Source organism: Lepidochelys kempii, chromosome 4 (assembly GCF_965140265.1).
Source record: "Lepidochelys kempii isolate rLepKem1 chromosome 4, rLepKem1.hap2, whole genome shotgun sequence".
NCBI lineage: Eukaryota > Metazoa > Chordata > Testudines > Cheloniidae > Lepidochelys > Lepidochelys kempii.
The window spans coordinates 29,601,418-29,617,781 of NC_133259.1; the positions used below are offsets into that span (position 1 = coordinate 29,601,418).

General features: G+C 44.3%; 1 protein-coding gene across 5 annotated transcripts in view; it reads left to right on the plus strand.

The window, feature by feature from the left end:
* The first annotated feature begins 3,835 nt into the window (after positions 1-3,835).
* The window catches only part of TET2 (tet methylcytosine dioxygenase 2), an 85,143-nt gene continuing 72,614 nt past the window's right edge, over positions 3,836-16,364 (plus strand). For all 5 annotated transcript variants that reach the window (XM_073340826.1, XM_073340825.1, XM_073340824.1 and 2 more), the window contains exon 1: positions 3,836-4,157. The gene's annotated coding sequence lies outside the window, so the exon portion shown is untranslated. The remainder of the gene's footprint in view (positions 4,158-16,364) is intronic.

The window sequence follows — 16,364 nt, forward strand, 5'->3', positions numbered from 1 at the left end:
GATCCCAGCGCTGCAAGATGGCCTTTGCTACGACCTTGTAGTCCGTACTGAGGAGTGAGATTGGATACCATTTCCTAAGGCCACGGAGGTCTCCCTTGTTTGGTAGCAAGGCAAGCACAGCTCGCCCATATGACAGGGGAAGCACTCCTCTCCCTAAGGATTCGGTCACCATGCCCGGTGACTTATTAGTTGATGAACATTAGAAGAACTGCTGGCTGAGGGAGGTTAGCCCCCGGCTGGCTCCCCCACACCCAAGGACCCGCTCTCTTCCCCCCGCCGGAGCCCCCCTCCCCGTGGCTGCCAGCTCCCTCGTCCTATGAGCCCAGAGCAGGCAGGCAGTCCCCACTGGTCCCCCCCAAAGCACAGGGTAAGCAGCCCCAGAGCTTCCAGCTCCCCCGCCTAGAGCGCTGGGCAGTGCAGCCCCACCCCAGGGCCCAGGGCCTCCCAGTGCTGGGCGGCCCCAGACACCCCAAGTCCCGGCCACCCTAGCCCTAGACCCAGCCCCAGCACACTGCTTCCCTGAAGAGGAGCAGTTGCCTGGGCTGGGGCCAAGGGGAAAAGGCAAGCAGGGCTTCAGGGAGGAGCGGGGGCAGGGCCATGCCAGACTGTTTGGGGAGGCACAGCCTTCCCCAGCCTATACGATAAGCCACCCATGTTACTGGGCATGAGATGCAGCGCTGCTGAGAACGTGACCAGAGTGAGAGCCAAGCTGGTCCTGTTTTCCTGAGCTGACCATTGGGAATCTGTACCAGAGCACCCTGTAGGCATCGGCGTCGGTCGGATCCAGGGAGGAAAGGCTGGTGTAGAAGGCCCTGGCTCTTCCATGCATCTCCACTGGATCCAGGAGAGGGGTGCGGTCCTCTACCAAAAAGCAGGTGACATGCTTCTTAGCCCCTCTCTTTTTCTCTAGGGCATAGAAGAAGCGGGAGCCGCAATCCATCTCCCGAAGGAGACAGATGCAGGATTGAACAAAAGCACCCCAAGCCCAATGGTCCTCAAGAGCCCGGAGCTCCTCCTGCTTCTCCTGGCATGCTCCGCAGAGGGATAGATTTCCAGGGCTGACAGCCAGATGCCTCTCCATCTCTAAGACCTCCTGCTACAGCTGCTCTATAACCACATCCCTCTGCAAGCTGGCCCCCGGGCTGTAGTCACGACAGAAGAACCGGGAGCGGATCTTCCCCACATCCCGCCACGACTGTGCCAAGGGAAAGGCACACCTCTGCCCTCACCAGGCCAGCCAGAACTCCTGGAAGGATGTGGCACAGCCCACGTCCTCCAGCAAGCTGTTATTAAAATGCCAGTAGGCCAGCCCCGGCTTCTCCATGGTGAGAGAGGCTGTCACAGTCACGAAATGGTGGTCTGAAAATGGGGATGGCTGGATGCTGTGGGGATGGCTGGATGCTGTGGAGTTGGCCCGCAAAAGGTGGAAATGAGATAAATAAATGCTGTCCAACAAGGAGTAGTGCGACCAATCAACCTCCACCCGGATATCAGTGAAGGTGGATTCAACATCCAGGTGGTGGTCACACCAGGAGTTCACCAGGGAGTGATGGTCAACAATTTCCCTGAGGATGTCTGCAGTGGCCAGACAATGGGCTTGGTGGCCTCAGGTGGGGTGCCGTCTGCGGCCAGGCAGGTGGAGGAGACCTGGGGCACCCCACAGGCAACAGTGGGGGCAGCAGCCTGGGAAAGGGGAGAGAGAGGGTAGGACAGGGCAGCACGATAAAATCATTGCCCAAACTCAGGCCCACTGGCAGATGGTCATCCTCTCCATGGGTGACTGGGATCAGACCCAGCGCCTCAATCTCCTCAGAGATGGAGCTAAAGTCCCCATCCTCTGCCACAGAGTCCACCCTGTCAGCAACCAAGGCAACATCTACCATGGCACCGATGGGGGGCACAGATGACAAAGGGGTGGGGGGCTCACTTTGAGGTCTCCTCAGGGAAGGACTCTGACAGGATGGCGTTACTGCCATGGTCCGATCAGCTGGCTCCACCCACTGGGCTCGCTCAGGGGGCATGGCTGAAGGCTCAGCGGCGGCGGCACCCTTCATGGTCTTACGGGGGGCCTCCTCCCCTTCCATACCAAGTGGGAGGTGCTGAGCCTGCACTTCCCACTTGTCGCACTTCCCTTGGACAAGCGCCCCGCTCCCCAACGTGGTAGTGGAGGTTTGACCAGTGTGGATGGGTCCAGGGGGCAAAGTCTGGGAGGCAAGGGCGGGACAACAAGGGGAAGGGGAATCTCCCCCAGGGGCGGGCCCTCTCCCGAGCATGGTGACAGCTCTGCTGCCTTCTCTTCCACAGGCCCTACCCAACTATGCACAGTGGTGATGGGCCCAACTGCTCATCTGAGTGCAATAGGGGGGCTATCCCCGGGGCCCGAGTGGAAGCGGCAATGGGCGAAGGAGGAGGAGGGGTGGTTAAGGAGATCAGGCAGTCAGGGTTGCAAGCGGTAATGGGGCCGGTGCCCTCCCAGATCTTGGGGGTCCCCAGAACCCCTCCATGGTGGGCTCCAGACGTGCCCCGTTGCCTGGCAGAGGAAACCTCGGGCTCCCCTGAGGAATAATGTACCAGGTACTGGGCCCCCTGATGGGGCACCAGGAAGGATCCCTCGAGTTCCTCTCAGTCACACACCGCTGGCGGCAGCTGGATTTGCACCTGCTGGCGGAATGAGAGAATGTGGAGGAGGGCGGGATCCTTGCAGCCCAACGGGAGAGGGCTGATGACAGATAAAGACTTCCCCAAGGTAGAGAGGACGGGCAATAGGACAGCACTAAGGGGTGAAAACCACCCAGATGCTTAGGTCCTTCAGGGGCTCAAGAGGAACACAGATGCCCTCCATCGCAAGGCCCTTCTCCACAGCCTCCTGGGCAGTGCCTTCCAATGACAGGAAGAAGACAACCTTCCTGTACATCTTGGAGGTTGCCACAATGGCCGTGGGCCCCACCACCCACGCCAATGTCCACATGTAGGTCTCCACGTGGGACAAGGCGGACATCTGGAGGCAACAGACACCATGCTGCCTGGTCAGGGTGGGAAAAGGGCTCTGGCCACCAGAGATGGAACTAGGGGAGGTGGCAGGCGCAGATGACAGGGCGGTGGGCGGAAGGACTGGCCACCTCGGCGTACACTCTGGGGGGTGGGGGTTAGGTGCCCCCAGAGCTGGTGGAGGGAATAGCAGGGGGAAGGGAAGCCGTGGCCGATAGCAGGGCCGTGGTGGGGGAAGCGGTCCCTGCCATGGGGGGCTTCACCTTCCAGGCAGGGCTCTTGCCTTTCTTCTTCCCCTGGCCCTTTCTTCTGGCTGAGGAGCTCCCTTGAGTGTGGTAGAGGTGGAAGCCATGGCAGCAGTGGAGTCCCTACCCGTGACCGCTGTTGCTGTTTCCTGGTGGGGGCTCTGGCAATGGCCCAGCCGCGGCAGTCAAAGTAGTAGCCACAGGGATGGATGGGGGAGTAAGCTGGGGCGGCCACCTCCTGTCATCCAGGGAGAAGGGACAGGAGCTAACACCGGAGATGGGGGAGCAGCTAAGCACTCCCCCCACCTAGGCTGCAGGCAGTGGAGGAGGGTGACAACGGGGGGGGGGTGTCATAAGGGTGCCAAATAAGGCCTGGGGAGCAGGGCGGGATCCCTAGCACAGGGCAGGAGTGCCGGCTCCTCCGGCTGCACTGGGTTGGAAAGGGACTGTCAATGCACAGGGGAATCAACAACAACAAAAAACACACACGCACACCCATAAGGCAAACCATCCAGGCCCTTCTCTTTTTGGATTCCACTCCATAGCTTTAGGGCAGCCCTGTCCTGCCCTGCTCGTCCATGTACAGCCCCCAAAACATTGCCAGGCTTTGTGTGGGAAGCCTCAGGAGGGATTTATAGCGCCCGAGCAAGCCCGGAGGTGTAGTGCCGCAGCAGCACCCACGGCGCGGTGGAGCCAGTTCACATGCGAGTCACGCCCGCTGCCGGGAGCCGGAGAACAGCCACACTGGGGCTTCACCAAGTGATGAGAACAGACGTCAAAGGGGCCTTATGAATATTGATGTGGAGGCTCGGGTTGCTTTCGTAAAGGAGCAGAAGGAAGCAAGATGGCTGCCCTTTAGGATTTGTTAGCAAGGGGAGCAGGCTGCATTTGCTGGATTGCTGCAAGGCTGAGGGACATAAAGAGGTCAGAGCGGTTATCTTAATGCCACGAAACTCTCCCTTTCCTTCAGCGGGGCTTGGCTAGCGTGCTGCTGGGGGCTGGGATGCCGGGCTCCGCTGCCTGATCTACAAGTAGAAAGAGGGGAACGAAATTTTGTTCTGAAGCTTCTCCAACATGGCTGACAAATATAGTTTTAAAAATGTTTAAAAACTAGTGAGCTGGTGGCTTTCCTCCGGTGGGTTGGGCTGCTGCTCTCACCCCAAACTTTGCTTTTCAGCTCCTCTCAGCATCTCGGGCTGGCTGGTGTATTTATTTATTTTTGTAATGCAGGGAAGTGTGCTCATCATTTTTTTTTAAAAAGACTTCATGATTCTTATGAACAGTTGTTGCTGTTGTCCCACTTTCCTCCCTTTTGGTGGGTTTCCTTCTTTTCCTGCGCCGTGTCTGTCACTGTATTTTATTGTGTTCTTTAAAGAGCCCCAAGAGGTGTTTTAAAACTGCGGTGGATGCCTGTTTTCTTTTTCCACTTCAGGAGGATTTTTCCGATTGAATGTGATAGCTGGTGGGATTTTCTGCATCTAGCTTTCATTTATTGTTGGTTTATTGAATGCAAAGGGGGTGCCTGGTGCTATGGGGGAGAACGGGGGGAGGAGGAGAGGAATAGTTTCTTTGGACAAAAAAACCGTCTTTTCTTTCTGATAAAGATAGATCCGGTGCCCACAGCCTGGGCGTTCTGGCTAGTTTGAGGAAATATCTGTGAGAGAATTTGTACGTGGAAAGTGTGTTTTTCTGGCTTTGTGCTTCTCATGAATCAGCTTTCATTTGGTTTGCTGGTGAGTGACAGACAGACACAAAGGCAGGCGCAGTCAAAGGGGGAGAAGGTGGTGGGGGGGGAGAAGAGGATTGTGGAGTTTGAGGACTACAAGGTCAGGGGCGCTGAAGGAAATAAAACCCAATCCTAGAGGAGAAAGAGAGAAATGGAGAAGAGATTTGTAACAAGGCCTTCCTTTTTCTTTATGATTTTTGTCATCCTTGTTAAATCCTGTGATCTAGGCAACTTACACAATGTGACTAAGAAAAAATGCTTTCTACTGTACATTAGATTAAAAATGTCTTTAGCCAGGTAAGGCATGCACCTACAGTCTGATAGGAAAAAATCCAAAACATATGATTTTCAGATCTGACATCACTGTATCCTGATGTTGTGTTTTTATTAGCATTAAACCATTCTTCCAGCTGTTGCAGTCATTTTCATACCCTTGGTAAAAATGAGGCTTTTTTGTTTGCTCTTTGATTCTTGGAAATTCAGCTAGTCCTTGTTCTGCTTAGCTGTTTTCCTTTTCAAAGTGTGAAGTGGGGGAGAAAAGTGATGTGGTATAGTAGGCTTCCACTGAAATGTTTCAACCAAAGGTCTCATTATGAGATTTTTTTCCATGATGGAGAGTATGCAAATGAACACTGTGATAGAACTACATGATAAGCAACTGAGAAAAGGAACAGTGAATAGCAGTGTGGTTGTATAATTTATCTTTAAAACCAGAAATGTAGGAATTTCAGAATTGAGGAGTCATTAGCCTCAGTAAAAGCAGGTAAGTGGGTGTTTTTTACTGGCTAATGAGGCCATTATATTTGCATTATAATGGCAGGTTGACTTACTGCAGTGGAAGGGATAACATGTATATTCATTTGTGTATTTGCATGTGTATTCCATGATGACACTTGTATTGGAGGCTGTGAATTGCAAAATAGGGCATGTTTGTAAAAGAAATTCAGCAGAGAGGTGTTAACTGTCAAGAGTCATGAATAAGTTTCAGTTAGAAGGTGATGTGGATTATCAAAAGGTGAAGAAACCCACACCACAAAGCATACACAACCTTTTTAAATTGCACCCCAAAAACTATTTGTTGAACATTTCACTTGTAAATCATTCTTCTACTTATCTTTTGAGGAGTTAGGCAAATTTGCTTTAAACATTGAGTGTCCATCAGATGAGCTGCTTTTGCAGATTAAAGGAACACTTTACTCATGTCTCCAGAAGATAAGCACAGTTCATTGGCCAGTCCTTATGGCTGCTTATAATGATGATTTTATTTTTTTATTGGGTATTTCCCCATCTTACATAACACATTCCACCCAATAAACAAACAAACAAACAGGTTACAACCCATTTAGTTGTTTATACATTACTATTTGTAAATCACATTGTATGTATAACCCATCTAATGTCATAAAGAAACACTTCCTTTCAGCTCTTCATTTCTCAGACTTGTAATATTTTAATGTGTTCTCTTCTCTCCTTGAAAGCTTTCTACTCCGTTGTGGATCATTTCCCTTCACTTCTCTATTACTAAAGTATCTAATTTTCAAAGGATTGAACAAAATTAAACATTAATATCCATAGAGTCTTGATAAATCTGAGTTGAGACAGTTGGATTTATTCCTACTCCGTCAAGCAAATAAAGCTTTTCCCATTATTTTGTGTAGTCCACTATATACGCATAAGCTACATACAGGTACTATTTATGTGTATCATACAGTTTATGCTGTTGTTTGCACTGTTGCTTTCCTGTAGAACAAGTAAAAGGCAAGAATTTGGAGCCAAATAGTTCTCTAATGGGCAATACATTGACACACTTCCTTAGTTGCTCAGGAAAAATTGGTTAGTCTCTAAGGTGCCACAAGTACTTTTCTTTTTGTGAATACAGACTAACACGGCTGCTACTCTGAAACCAGGAAATATAGTGTAGTACCAAAGAAATCCTGTCAGAGAAATCCATACAAAAGTTTAAATCCAGCAGCTAGGCTGGGGGAAATGTAGTGACTAGTTTGTTGAATTAGTTCTCTATTTTCTTGTTCTTTGTTGTATGTGAACAATCTTTCAGTGGAAAACAATTTGGTTGGAGAAGAGTTCCTCAGAATTAGCTCAATGGTTCCAAGGACCTCTGAGATTAGTTGTGTGTGTTTCCCATTTTAGAAGCTTTCACATACTGAACTAACCATTAATAAATATTGGCAAGAAGAGGTGGGAGGGAAGGGAGGCATTTTTGTTACGTAGATTAATAAATCTGCCAAATTGTTGTTAGTAGTAAGATTTTTGAACTAGGACTTTGGCATTTTATTGGTTCTTGGCCAAGAGCCAGGGGAACTGATATTGTTTTGATATAGTGCGCATGGTCCTAGACTTTGGCATGTCAACATTGTTTAAAGAACAAGGAACGTGTGCCTTCCGAGGCACTGTTATGACAGACAGATTTCCAAGATCTCTCGTTGTCACTGGTACTGCATTAGGTAACAGAAATAGGTGGTCATAAATGTCTGGTTTCAGTGTGATGACTCAGGGCACTTTCAGAATTACTCTCCTACCTGCAGAGCTGGAATTTTTAGCTGCCACAACTAGAAGGGGCCATTTTCACTTAATCTGAGCAGTCATCGTAAGACATACTACAACTCCTTGCACTCCTGGGACTTATCCCCCTACCTGATCATTTACAAATATTAGTGACATCTAAGTGGTCCTAAAAACAAAGCATGTTTCAAAATAAACGTGCTCAGATTTTCAATGCATGTTTTACTGGTAGTGCTAACATTACCAAAACGTTCTGGGAGCTATGAGGAAAGTTTCATGTTTGATTTCTTCTAAATTATTTTTGTTTAAAAGGCAGTGCAGTGGTTTTCTAATAGAGTGTCTAAATAGTCACTTTAAATAATTTGTTCAGTTAAACGCTAAGTGGTATACTTTTTTGTTTTTCCAAAAGCAAAGAGGATCTCTCATTAAAACACGTATTTTTTCAAGCTGAAACTTTGGATGAGCTCAAATTCTGGCTTATCAAACTAACCCTCTTCCGCTCTTATTTGACTGCCACACAGTAGCTTTAAGTGTGGTAGTACAGTAAAGCCAGCAGCAGCGAAACTTCTTGCAAGCCAGATTTACAATTGGAACCCACAAGTGGTAGAATAAAGTTGCCAAGTTTCAAGTAAAGTTGGTGGTTATCTTGGAAACTGTGCTGCAGAACACAACCACAAGCGATTTCGCCAAATAATATACAGTATTTACGTAGTCCAGCTCTCCAATTTGTTGTCAAGGCACTCTGCCAACAATCAGTGTTGTGACATCATTTAGAAAGGCTGTGTGCTTGATCCTCTGATTCTGAGATGGAGTGGGATGTACTATGATTCAAAAGGGAAAGGGAAATAAAAGACTGTAGTCTGAACCAGAGATAAAGCATATGACTGCATCATGGCTGTCAGCCAAATAGGAATTATGTGCATCAATCATTTTCAGCATTATTCTGATCCTGAACTCAGCAAACACCCATCTATCCATTTAACTTGCTTCTGGAAGACATGTATTTTTATATACTGAATGTTTGGTGAGAACTGAACAAACTATTGTGGCTTGATTTAGTATGTTTTTCAGATTATCAGTGAGTGCATATTTAACTTGCCCAGTATACTGCACACACATAGAACTAGAAAGTACCACGAGTAATGGTCTTCTCAGTGCCCATGTGGATGGAGATGGGGAAAGAGATTGGATATCAGAAAAATGACTTTAAGTCAGTTACCATAGTCCCAGGGAATTGCTCAATGCATACAGACATCTGAGGTCAAGTAATGAGAATATGAACTTGAAATATCAACTGGGCTAATCCCAAGGGTAATCAATGACCCGCTGACTGGAAATAAAGGGTTGTTCAGTTTCAAAAGATTAGACATGTGTCTTGTGGTGTGAGGGTAGGCAAGTGAAGGAGGGGAGAGGAAATAAAAGTTTCTTAAAGTTTTGATTTGTTTCAAGACCTTCCAAATAACCTGAACTCAGTTTTTAAAGGTGGAAGAGAAGAGATGCTTAGTTTGGCTCACATTTTAAAAAACTGCACTGATTTAAAAGACGAAGAAAACCTAACCAATCACTCGTAATGAAAAATTTTAAACTTTAAACTGGTAAAATGCACTTAAGTGTGATGCTTTAAAGCCCCCTTTAACATACAATTCTTTAACATAGACTTGGCTCTTAAGAGGCAACATCTAGATTTGTTCCTTTCAGAGTCTGGCACATACTGCTTTCCATGCATTTTCCAAAAACTTATCAATCCAAGCAAACTTCAGGGCCTTTTTGAAAAGTGTTCTAGAGGGATGTGAATTTGGAGTTAAAGATTCAGATGCTGTGTTGTAGCGGTTTGTGGCAAGGCCCAATCCTGCCCACCTTCCCTAATGCGATAGTTTTTACTCATGCCAGAAGTCCCAGCAAAGTCCAGACACGAGTAATGGTTTGCAGGATTGGGCCTTCAGCTTGATCTTACATATAAAGAAAAATGATTTAATTTCCATTGCCGTGTGCAATGTAGCAGGCCTGTCATATGCTCAGGTTTAGCAGGAAATTAAAATTAAGTACCTTAAATGGTATTTCAAAGTTTTCAGAAGTGTATTAGTATGTGCTTTAAGAAGGCACCTCCATATACTGATACCGTAGAAATGTAATGCATGGAAGGTGTATTTACTTTGTAGACCTTGGTTTAAGAGCAAAGCGATGAGTAAAATTTCCATGATGAGATATAAATCAATGCTTTCCCAGTTCTCAACTGCAGTGTCTTACACCTCTACTTACTGGAAAATCGTTCTGGATTTTTACTATCAAAGCATATTTTGCACATTAGGGCAGTGAGTACAGCACTTCGGGTTTGGGTGGGCACTTCAAAGGTGCCTAGCTAAAAGAGTGAGCTAGTGAGGCTGAGTTTACAAAAAGTCTACTGTGCATGGGAAGAGTATTCTGTGCTCTTCTTGTGTGAGGTAAAAAAAAAAGTGAGGAGATGAGTGTGTTAGATAACTTTACAAAGTGGGCTTTAATAAGGAGCTCAACAAGACAGTTTTCCCACACATGCAGGTCAGCCATCTTCAAGTTTTCTAAATAACTAAGTTGATGTAATCTAATTGTAAGAAAAAGTATCTTTCTTGTATAATATCACTACTAAGCTTGCATCATTGTAGAAACTAGCATGAGACTTTGAAAACTTGTGCTTCACCAGAGAAACATCCCAGAGGACTCTTCAAGTTTAAACATGAATTTTTCATTGGCATGTAAGAGTAGGATAATTACCGCAACCTTGCCTATGTATTCTTTACTATGAACATGAAACACACTATACTTATTATTACATTTTGGTTCTTAAGATTAAAATGACTTGTCCCCTTATAATGCTTAAGAACTCAGAGTTCTGTCCGTCTTCCAAATGGTTTGGCATGAGACACCATAAGTAGAATAATGGATACTGATTTGGCTTCAGTGCAGTAACACTGATGCAACGACTTACCAGGTGGGTACATGTTTAAGATCAGGATGACGACTCTCCATGCGGTTGCATGCACATGGTTATAGTGTTTGTAAACACTATCCCAGAATTCCTAGTAACTGCCTTGGCATAGTCAGTGAGTACAGACCAGAGGGAACGTCCTTGCTCCTCACAGGGAAATAATGATTGTGAACTTTGGGATCTCGGGGGGGGTTGAGGGGGAATGCAATAGGTTGGTTTTGGCTGAACTTTCTGCATTTTCTTTTACATTAGAGACTTTGTCAAATAATGCTTCCTGCCCCCTTGTCCTGATGGCATTCATGCTTTACAAGCACACTTGCTTGGGGTTGACTGATCTTTAGATTCAAGAGGGTTTGTTGTAAAGGTGTTTGATTTGAGGCTACCTTTTTCCCCCTCTTCTTTGAAGATTCCATCACCAAAAGCTTTCACCACAAGCTGCTTTTAACAATACAGCAATCCCACAGTAAATTATATTTTCTTCCTTAATTTGGAATGACTCATTGCCTCTGAATACTGGAACAATCCCATCTTTACCGAACAAAAATGAAATCCTCAATCATACCAACTTTATAAATAAAATCAGTTTTTTGGAAGGAGTTATTACTTAATGAGACATGTTGACACACACACAGGCGTTATTGTTGCGAAAGCAAATACCACTGTAAGGCAAGTTTCAGTTCTCAATAAAGCATAAGAAGCTCTGTAGACATCTCCCTGTTTGCTCAACCAAAGGAACAATGCCTTCAATCTGTGTCAAATGGATGGTCATTATTTTGTTGATTTGCCAGGCTGGTTACCGGAAGAGCAGATGAAAATAAATCTGTTGGAAGCACCCCAATTGATAATTTAGTTCATACTTCATTGTGAATTTGACAAAAAGTTGCCAAACAGGTTATGGTATAAGGAAGAGTAGAGAGAGGCCTTTTGGCTACACCATGCATATTGTTAGACCTTTTTGGCTGAGGTTCCCAAAGTATTATTCATCCTGAAAACATTACCTCCAGCTTAAAGCAGGGTTTTAGTCTTTGCTGTTTGATAAAATTCTAAAGCCCTTACAACCACTTTCCACAGGCAAGTACTTGGGGAGCGGCAATGCATATCACATGCTTTGGGAAATGAATCCGGGGTACGTGCTTATTTTCTTGTGAACAGGAAAGCAATTGATGCTTGAACCTACAGCAGGATCCTTCTGCATATTTTGATTTCATCCAGATGAGTCTGGGTATTGCTATCATAAAACAGACTCTGTATAATAATCCATGTGCCGTGTTATATGCATTTCTGCTGCTATTTAGTGACATGTCCTCATTTGTTTCATGTTGCTTCCATCTTGCATTAATTTAATTACAGTGGTTGTGCTTTACCATTGCATACCGACAGGTTCTTTTTGATCTATCATTTTCATTTCCTTGGTGCAGTTGTCTATATAGCATCCAACTTCTGGTTCTGTTTCATTCAGACTCTTCACAATGTATGAAGAGGGACTTGTCTTGTTTTCTTTTTGGAGTTTTTTCCTTGAGCCAAGATTAGTTTCACAGCAGCTGAGTATAAAAGTAAGGAAGACAGGAGTAAAGGTTATGGAGAAGGGAAGATGTTAGAAAATGGCTCTTCTGAGACTGCATTGCCTTTTTATTCTTCCTCTTGGGCCACCAGTGCAGAGAGAGGCAAAAAAAAGAGTACACCGTGTTAATACTGGGCCTGATCTTGATATTAGAGGGCATTGCCCTTGACTTTAAGGCCTTATCCAGTTCCATTATTACTGGTGTTCTTTCTCTAGTTAGCACTAGAGGTAGCGACTACTCCTGGATCACACCCCACTTTCTTGCTCCTGCTACCTTTTTTTTTTTTTTTAAATCTTTGTTTAATCTGTGTGTTCTTTCGGTACCCTTTCATTTTTGTTTGAAGTCTCATACTTTGAAGTTATACCATTTTTATACTTGCCAGAGCACACACCACTCTTTCAGCTGTTATGTAAGCAAAAATAAAAGAATGACTGCATATTTCTTCTTGTGTAAAAATTGCTTTACTTCCCTTTGTGTGGCAACGACTACTGTGAGGAAAATGTTCTGTTGTTGCACTAAAACCAGAAGTTGCTCCCCCACCCCCGAAAGTCACAGAATTGTGACAGCCTGGAAGTTTTAAAATACATGCAGAATTTAGAGCAAACGCACTGCCACTCTTGAAACGGAACCTGCAAAAGATAAAAATAAATTGGACTTTGCCTTTCCCTTGGTCCTTATTAGTATATTAAAGAAGACCTGAAAAATGTTGCTTTAAATTAACTAAGTTTTTTGTTTTGTTTTTTCTTGCGTTTTTTAAAAACATCAGAAATTCAGATCTTTTCTGTCCAGAAAGCTAATGGAGTTATTGAAATGACAACATCATGAAAGTCAAGAAAGTGAAAGCTGAGTAATTGAGAGGGAAAGGGATTATAAATTAGGCTGTTTTTTAACACCTATTTAACTTGTATGACTAAGACATTTTGGGAAAAGGAAGTCTTTGTTAAATGTTCAGCACTCTGCCCATTAAGTTGATGTGTGCAACTTCCTCTGAGACTTCCAGGAGGTCAGCCACCAAAAATAGGAAAGATCAGACTTGCATTTCTCCTCTTTAGGAATATCAATGAGAGTGAATAAAATAAAACTCTTTGCAGGCCACCATACATCCTTAAAAAGTTAAAAAAAAAAAAAAAAGTTGTGCCCTTCTTATTTGCATATCACCTTGGTCATAGTAAGGAAGATTTTGGAGGGGGGGAGGGAATGAGAAAGAAGAGCAAATCATCAACAGCCCCAGTGATGCCCATATAATGGGAAGGGACACCTTCAACTTAACCACACTTCTTTCTGAATCTTGTCTGCCTGTTATTGCTACAAGTCACATCTGAGAACTGTAACTGAAAGAGATTAGAGGAAAAAAGTGTATTTTTGTATTTGACAGCACTCTTTGGCAGTTCTGCTGTCTCCTCTGTATAGTCAGGCTGTGATCCTGAAAATTACTCTGTGCTCACAAACCATGCTGCTTACATAGAACCCCATTGGCTTCAGAGAGGCTCCACAGGGACAAAAGAGCCTGTGCGCACACAGCAACTTGGAGAATTGAGGCATTATTTAGTCAGCTTCTTACATTCTTCCGAAATGGGGGCAGGGTGGGAGAAAAAAATGTTATTTTGTTTTTGGTTAAAAAAGGGGGGAAATGTAGCTGTTAAACCATAAAAAATGGGCAGAAGGACTCAGGGGCAGGTGTAGTAGCTGAAACTACTTGTAATACTTCTAAAAATTTGACTAGATTTCAGGTTAATGATTTCCCTTTAAAAATAAACCCTGTAGCTAATGGGGATTGGGAAGAAACTTTCCCTGTGGACAGGTTGGTCTATAACTATCTACTGCAATTGTTTTTCAGATTTTTTTTTTAACCTCCCTCTGGAGCATCTGGTATGGAATACTAAACGGTCAGACACCAGATATTGGACTAGATGGATCACTGGTTTAATTTGGTAGTGGCAGTCCTGATGTTCTTAAATAGAAGCAGAATGGATAGCGAATGACTATTATTTGTATTCTAGTAGCACCTTGGGCTCCGATCAAGACCAGGGTCCCCTTGTGCCCAGAGCTTTACAAACATAAAATAAGGCAGCCCCTGTCCCACTTACTGCAGCAAAGTAGATTGTCAAAAAGTAAGACAGTGAAAAATGATAAGAGTAGAAGTAGCTTGCTTTCAGAACTCAACAACAGAAGCATTGCTACAGGGGGAGACTCAGACAATCCCTTTCTTGAATAATTTTCAAAACAAACTAAAATTACTTGATGTTTGTAATACAGAAGGCATAGAAATCCCAACCAACATTACAAAAGAAAGTTTCTGCCTTAAAATGCTAACATTATGAATCGACAAGACAGACAAAAGGTGGGAGGAAGAGATACAATTTATAGGCAATGGTTGGGACCCAAGGTACAGATATATTAAGGTGCTGATGCAAAGCAGCATTGAAGCCAGTGGGAGTCTTTCCATTCACTTCAGTAATCTTTGGATCAAACCCTAAATGGCTTACCCAAGTACACACAGGAAGTTTGTGGCAGAGGCGGAACAGAACCCTGAGTCCCAGAGCCTTAACCCTCTTTCCTGTCCAAGCAGACTTTAACAGATAACTGGCTGCTCTTACTGAGATAACAGAAGTAGCAATGTTAGGAAATGGAAACTAGAAGCAGAAGCAAATGGCTTTTCGCTTATTTCTAAGGCAAATTTTTATTCGTGTTTTCTGTCCATGAACGAGTACAACCTCCTTTGGTGGAGTTGTTCTGTGGTTTTAAGCTGGCACCACTCAAACAAAATGATGCAAGTTGTATTTTAATATAGTTTTTCATTTGGAGGAGGGGTTGCTGATCACTATTACTTTGATAGCAAAATAGGTAAAACAACCCCTTCAGGTGAAATGGGGATAATGTTGGGGGGGGGGGGTGTGGAGAGGAAAGGAAACTATCACAATTTCACTGCCAATGCCAGTACTTCTGCACACCTCTAACAAAAAAAGCTCTCACTATGAGCTCATTTGAGTTTAAAATAGCATGTTGTGTCAGCTAATTGCAGTGTATGGAAGAGGGGTGTATAGTGTCAGCTTAATGAGCAAGGTACTCCGATAATTCCCATTAACCTTTAGTGCCCTAAATCCTCCCATAAAGATGAGATCTCCCACAGTCTGCAAACTGTTCCCATGAATTTGCTCAAAGCTACCATGTGCATGTCATTATAACTTGGCTTATCAATTTTAAGGCCAAGTGGAACTCATGAACCCTCACATAAATGTCATACGTAGCAGTTGAGCTCATCAAAAGAGCAAGTTCCATTTGTTGTCAAAAATACTCCCTGTTGCAGGAGGTAGCGTACACAGATGTGGTTAGCAGTGAGAGGAGGGGTCTGTAACATAATCCTAAAAGCACTAATGGCCTTTAAATGTCATCTGTTATTTCTGAAACCTGAATCACACAGGGTAAATTTCTCTCTCTTCATTCACTGATCTTTCACATTGATACTCAGCTCTTTCTTTAGTTTTTATTTGGGAATATCCCTGCTCTGTGAAATCTTGGCTAATCTAATCTGTAAACTTCATTTTGCAGTGCATTTACGCAAGGCTGTACCAGGAATTATGGTATATTATAATTAATCTTGAAATGTATTCTAAAGCAAAATAAAAATGGATCCTGTTTCTTTAGGATTTAAACAATTTTCATATAGAGACTGAGTTTCATATAGCTATTCCTACAAATGCTGTCCAAGGAAATGGTCACTAGAGTATAAGGAATTTTTTTTTTGGGTCATATTTAGGGATCCAGTGCTGCTATCGACACCTTTGGAAAGAGATTGAGAGAAACACACTTAGACTTTTCTCTCCCTTGCTTCCACACCATTTCTTCTCATTAAGAGTTTTCAGATCCAGTGAGACTCGCGTCACCACGTGGGTTGCGCGCACATGGCTGCACTGTTTACAAACATGGTCCCAGAATTCCCAGGGCTGTTATGTAACAGTCCAGAGGGTGCAATATTTCAAGCGTCAGCTGTGTTAGCGGAGATTCCCAAAATCCATATTTCCAGTGCAGGTTTCCAATTACTAATAGCCACCATTGCAAATTACAGGGCTGACTGGTCAGGGTAGTTCACGAACAAATTCTGTTTCAATCTCCCTTGTGTTACGATTAAGCAATATTCAGCACTAGAGCTTAGAAGGAGGTTGTATGTGGTGAACTAAAGATAGAAGCTTTCTTGCTTGACAAAGAACTGGAGCTGGACAACGCTAGTTGAACTTGCGTAAGACAGAAAGTAAATTTGTTTTCTGCTTGCCACAAAGGCTACTAGGAATTCCAGGAACATTTATGATTTGGCAAGATTTCAAAAACATTCTAAAACCAGTGGATACTTTTTCTCATTTCAG